This window comes from Cuculus canorus, chromosome 26, assembly GCF_017976375.1.
Source record: "Cuculus canorus isolate bCucCan1 chromosome 26, bCucCan1.pri, whole genome shotgun sequence".
Lineage (NCBI taxonomy): Eukaryota > Metazoa > Chordata > Aves > Cuculiformes > Cuculidae > Cuculus > Cuculus canorus.
The window spans coordinates 1,613,185-1,618,448 of NC_071426.1; positions in this window are offsets into that span (position 1 = coordinate 1,613,185).

Here is a 5,264-nt window from a genome sequence, read left to right on the forward strand (position 1 = left end):
ACCCAGATGCTCCTGCACCCACACACCGGGATCTTGGGGGCTCACTGGAGCTGCCCCTGCTGACGCCCCAATCTCCGGGGCTGAGCTACACCAGATGCCTCGGAAACGCCCCGCAGCCCTTGTCCCGCTGGGATGCTCCTTTCGCATCCTCGCAGCCTGGGGGGTCTGCCCCACGCAGCCCATGGACCCCCACACCGGGAGATCCACCCGCAGCCATCCAAGGCTCCTCTCCCCATCCTGAGCCCTGCTGACCCCCTGCCCCGGCGCCCGGCGCCCTCTTTGCTCCTGTTGGGGTGCAGACAGGAGCCAAGACTCAGCCAGGGCAGAACAAATTCTGCTAGTGAGTCCTTTTGGCCGCAGCAAGGACATGAACCTCCTTTCCCCGAGCTGGCAGGAATGGGGTGCAACCCCCGGAGAGAGCCCAGGCGGTGCCCGAGGAGCCCCCGGTGTCCCCAGCATCCCCACCTCCCTCCCACCGCCGGGCTCTGTGCCGCACAGGGCGATGGCAAGCCTGGCTGCGGGAACGAGTGCCGCTTTATTCTGGCAGCCTGGGGAGTTTTCAGGGTGTTCGGAAAAGTTGGAGTTGAACGTCAAATTGTCAGGGGCTTTTATGGTCCTGGTGCAAAAGGTGGGCAGAAAATTACGCAGATAATGCCCTTAATTTCCCATGAAAGGGTAATGTTCCCTTGGAAGGCTCTGATAGTCCTTAAACACATCTAAGGAGAACATCTCGTACCACATAATGCAGGATAACGAGGCAAGTTGTGTTCTCCCGCAGCTGCTCCAACTCCTGAACCCGGCTGAACTCTCCCAGCTTGGGAAGCTAGAGGTGAAAAGATCAGGAAAACTCCTTTGCCAACCCAGAGAGGAGCAGCAGGTTTGCCTGAAAGGTCCGACAGCTGTCGAGCATCCCATGTTGCTCCAAAGATGTCTGAGGACCGCTCTGTTTGCCGGGATGAGGCGTCCCCCGAGCCCTGCAGCTGTCTGAAACTCCCCAACGCCGTCATCCTTAAACACTGGGACTGGTATTGGGATTCCCGTATTGGGGGAACGGGAGATCCAGGCGAGGTGCTCAGCGTAACCCATTCCATGATATTGGGAAGGGCGAGCGAAGGCTCTCCCTGCAGCCCTGGCCGTGTGTTCCGGGGCTCACTTGGTGCCTATTTCCCTCCGGCGTTTTTAATGTAGAAAGATCTGGAGGCGGAGGTTTGGTCTCCCCTGGTTTTCCTCACCTCCAGCTTGGGTGTCGGAGCACAATCTGTGTGCAAACCCACCCTTTTCCAAGGAGAGCTGGGCGCTGGAACCAGGTAGATGTGTATGAACCCGGAGCAGCTTTGGGTCACTCACACGTCTCTAAATAAACCCATTTCCAGCCCCAAAATCCAGACCCCCCTCTCTCCCCCCGGTCCCATCCCTCGCAGCTCCTTGGAAGCTGCAGAGCTCTCGGTGGGACGGGCACGAGACCTGGTTCTGCCCGGAACGCCGGGACCCCCGCGCCCCACAGGCACAGAAAGGGGCGATTCAGCAGATTCGCTGCAGGACCCCCCCGAGCGCGGGGAGGAAACGCCGCCAGCGGAGCCCCATCAATCACTGGATGCTGCTCTGCAGCGCCGGGCAAATTAAAACGCCGCAGAGATCCAAGGCCGTGTGTGCTTTGGCGTGGGGAGAGCTTTTCCAGCCCCGCTGGTGCCAAACACCTTCCAGCCCCTTCCCTCGGCTCCTCCGATGGTTTATCCGCTCCGGGCGCTGTGGCACCAGTGGTGCCGCCATCCCGCCAGCACACGCCGTGCCGAGGGCAGCCGCTCGCCCGGGGATTTCTGCTGGATTCAGACCCGTCTCCCGTGCCAGAGCCCACCCCGCGCCTCGCATCAGCCTCTTCCCCCTGAAAGCTGTCGGGGAAAGATGCCTGATCAGCACTTTTAGAGTAGATTAATATTCAGAGGCGAAAGCACTGAGTTAGTGAGGCCCAAGCACAACAAAGGCTGAGATTTATAGCCTCCTGTACTCGAGCAGCGCATTCCGAGCAGGATTTCTGCTCTGTTACGGCTCTGTAACAAAGGAGACGGAGCCTTACAGCAGCTCAAAGCCACACAGAACAGGGGCACGATGGCCAAACCTTGCGTGGAGCGTTACGGGGCGCGGGCAGCACCATCCTGTCCCACCGCTGCCCATCCTTGCGCTCCAGCCACAGCGCGGAGGCTCATCCCCTGCTCCCAGGCTTCCCATTGCGCTTGGAGCTGAGCTGCAGTGCCACCACCGTGCTGAGGATTTGGGAGCATCCCATCCCATCCCATCCCATCCCATCCCATCCCATCCCATCCCATCCCATCCCATCCCATCCCATCCCATCCCAAGGTGCGCTACGGGGTGAGGTGCCACGTAAGGATGGGTGCAGGATCCCTTCTGAGCTCACCGCGCAGCGCCAGGGCTCGGGCAGGAGCGGGAACCGTCTGCAGCTCTCCCGTTTCGCAACCGATGCTTTGTTGGGATGAAATAAAGCCAATCCGTGGGGTTAGACAGGGGCTGGTGCGTGAGCTGCCCGGGGCGGCGATGGGTGGCAGGGGCGCCTCGCCAAGAGCCAGGACAACTTCCCACCTCCGGAGGTGCAACCGGGGTTGGGATGCGCCCCAGGGCACCGTCAGCCACCAGCGCAGCGGCACAGAACCCACTGCCAGAGGTCCCATCCACCCTCCGCCCCTGCATCCCACCTTGTGGCTGGGGCTGCGGGAGATGGGGGCGAAAGATGCTGCCACGCATCCTCAGGGGTTTGAAGCGATTTGCAGCTGGAAAGCAGCCCCAGCTTTGCCACCGTGAGCTCCGTCCCGCTCCCCTCGCCATCGCTGTGCCGGCAGAGCGGCTGCGTGGGAGCGCGCGGTGCCGGGGCTCAGCGCACCCCTCTGCCCGCTACGCTGCCACGACGGCACTGCCTGGGGGCGGCCGCCCGGCTGGTTCCGCTGCCTCGCACACGGCGAGGGTTTTGGGGAGAGCCGCATACCCCCTCGCACACCACAGCTGTGCACATCTGGCTCCGTCCGTGGGTGGCCGGCAGGGCTGGAGCTGAACCCCGCGGTCTCACTGCCCCACGGCGGTGCTGGCCCTGCAGCTGGGGGCGATGCGTGGGGCGCAGGGCGATGGCTCGGGGTGCGGGGGTCACTCCCTGCGTGCCCGCTGAGCCGTGCTCTGCGATCCGGGCTGCGGAATCCCACGTCAAGGTGGAGCAGCAAAGCTTTCGTGCCATGGCTGGCAGCCGGATGAAGCCCAGCTCGGCGCCGAGCGGAGCGGCCAGGTCCTGGGACGGGGCCAAGAGGTTGTCTCAGTCCTGCACAGCCGGAGGGCTTTAAAAGGAGAGAACGAGGAAGGCGAGGAGTGGAAGAGACAAAGGACGCTGTGAGAGCCAAAGGCGTCGTCGTGGGCTGAGCGCTTGGTGGCCACCAACACTTGGCACCGCCGGCCACGCCGGCAGGCAGCAGCTCCCAATCCTCTGCTCCTTTAGGGTCATTTCCCAAGGGCCCCCACCCCACCCACGTCCTGAGCTCAGCTGCTCAACGCTGGAGGAGCCGCAGAGACCCCACAGCGTTGGGCATCGGGGGCGGCTTTGGTCCCGCAGGTCCCCCCGCAGCGCTGCGCGGGGCTCACCAGGGCATCACACACGGGGGTTGCAGGATGAGCTCCTGCAGCCTTGTCCAGAGCTTGCTGCAGTCCTCGGGGCTGGTGGCTCAGGGTCCTGCTCCGTGCGGGTCCATCTGCCTGCCGGCTCTGGGAGCTCGGGGCGCTGACGCCAGCTTTGGGTACCAATGGCAGCGTTGGGTACCTCCATCTCTGCCCACACGAAGACGATGCCGTGCCAGGAAGAGCGGAGGAGCCAGGTCTCCCTGCTTGGGGGCCAGCGTGCAGGCGGCACCGTCCCTGCAGAATTCCAAGGCTCTGGCTCTACCGAGGGCAGCACAGTGTCGCCAAGGATGCAGAGGGCACCCAGCTGTGGGTGCCCATCCCTTCCCCAGCCCTGCAGTCTGCATTAGCAGCGCTGCCGGAGCCGCTCTGCTTATTATCATATTTAATTGCCCTCCTGGTAACCCCAGGAAATGAGCAGAAGATGGTGATAGCAGCCGTTCCTGATGATGTAAACACGAGCTCCAGCTCTCCCAACCGCCTCGCCAAGCCAGTCCCAGGGCGAGCGGTGATTTATGGAGCCCCCCCGGCCCCCGCCCCCCGCTCCTGGCTGCCTGGGCTGCGAGTTTAATCTAGGACTGTGAATTCAACATAAATCACTTGATTAAAAGCTCTACTTAATTTAGGAGGGGGCAGGGAGAAGGGGGGCTGAGCGCAGCTGATCGATTTAATTTACACAGGGAAAGAGCAACAAGCAGATGCTTTTAAAAGGGCCGGTGAGGCCCCCGGTGCTGCAGCCGTTCCGTCTTAACCATTTCGGTGCTAAAGGGGCTGGCAGCCTCCATCCTTCCTCCCAGGAGCCACCAGCCGGGACCCCTGCCCGGACCCTGCAACCCCGAGCAGCTCAGGGAGCCGCGGGGTGCAGGATGATACCCCTACAAGAGGGTCCTCAGCAGCGCCTTTAACTACCCTGAGCTTCTTGGGCGCTGAAAAACCTTTCCTGGGTGAAGCACCGGACCAGGCTGCCCATGGCAGAGGGGATCTCCATCCCTGGAGGGGAGCAAAACGCATGCAGAGGTGGCACTTGGGGACAGGCGACGGTGAGGTTGGGCTGGATACGCTTAAAAGGCTTTTCCAACCTTAATGATTCCATGATTCTATGATTCTACATCGGATTCCGGAGGCAGCGGATCAGGTTTAAATGCCCCAGGCTGGAGCTGGGACAAGCTTGTCCTGGGAGGAGGAAAAAAAGACAGGGAAAGCGGAGAGACGGAAGCAGAGCTGTGGTGGTTACGTCAGGAGGGGAGCGCTGTGCAGCCGGACCCCCTCGTCGGGCAGAGGCATCGTCCCCAGGAGGGGACCCACCAGGAGCCTCTGCTGACACTGGCAGTCGCGTTGTTTTGGTAGCAAACAGGAGAGGAAGAGCTTTTAGTTGTTGAATGGGAGAATCTGGAGCAAGCTGAAGCTGTGAAAACCAGAATTCCCCCAAAAGCAGCCTGGCATTCCTCGCTGCACACTGACATCGCTTTCCCAAAACAGCTCCCTTGGATGAGTTTAGTGTCTGGACCCCTCACAGCCCCTTCTCCATCGCCCACCAGCCCCGAGCATCCCCCTTTGGCCTCCAGGGATGCGGCCACGGCCGGCGAAGTCTTGGT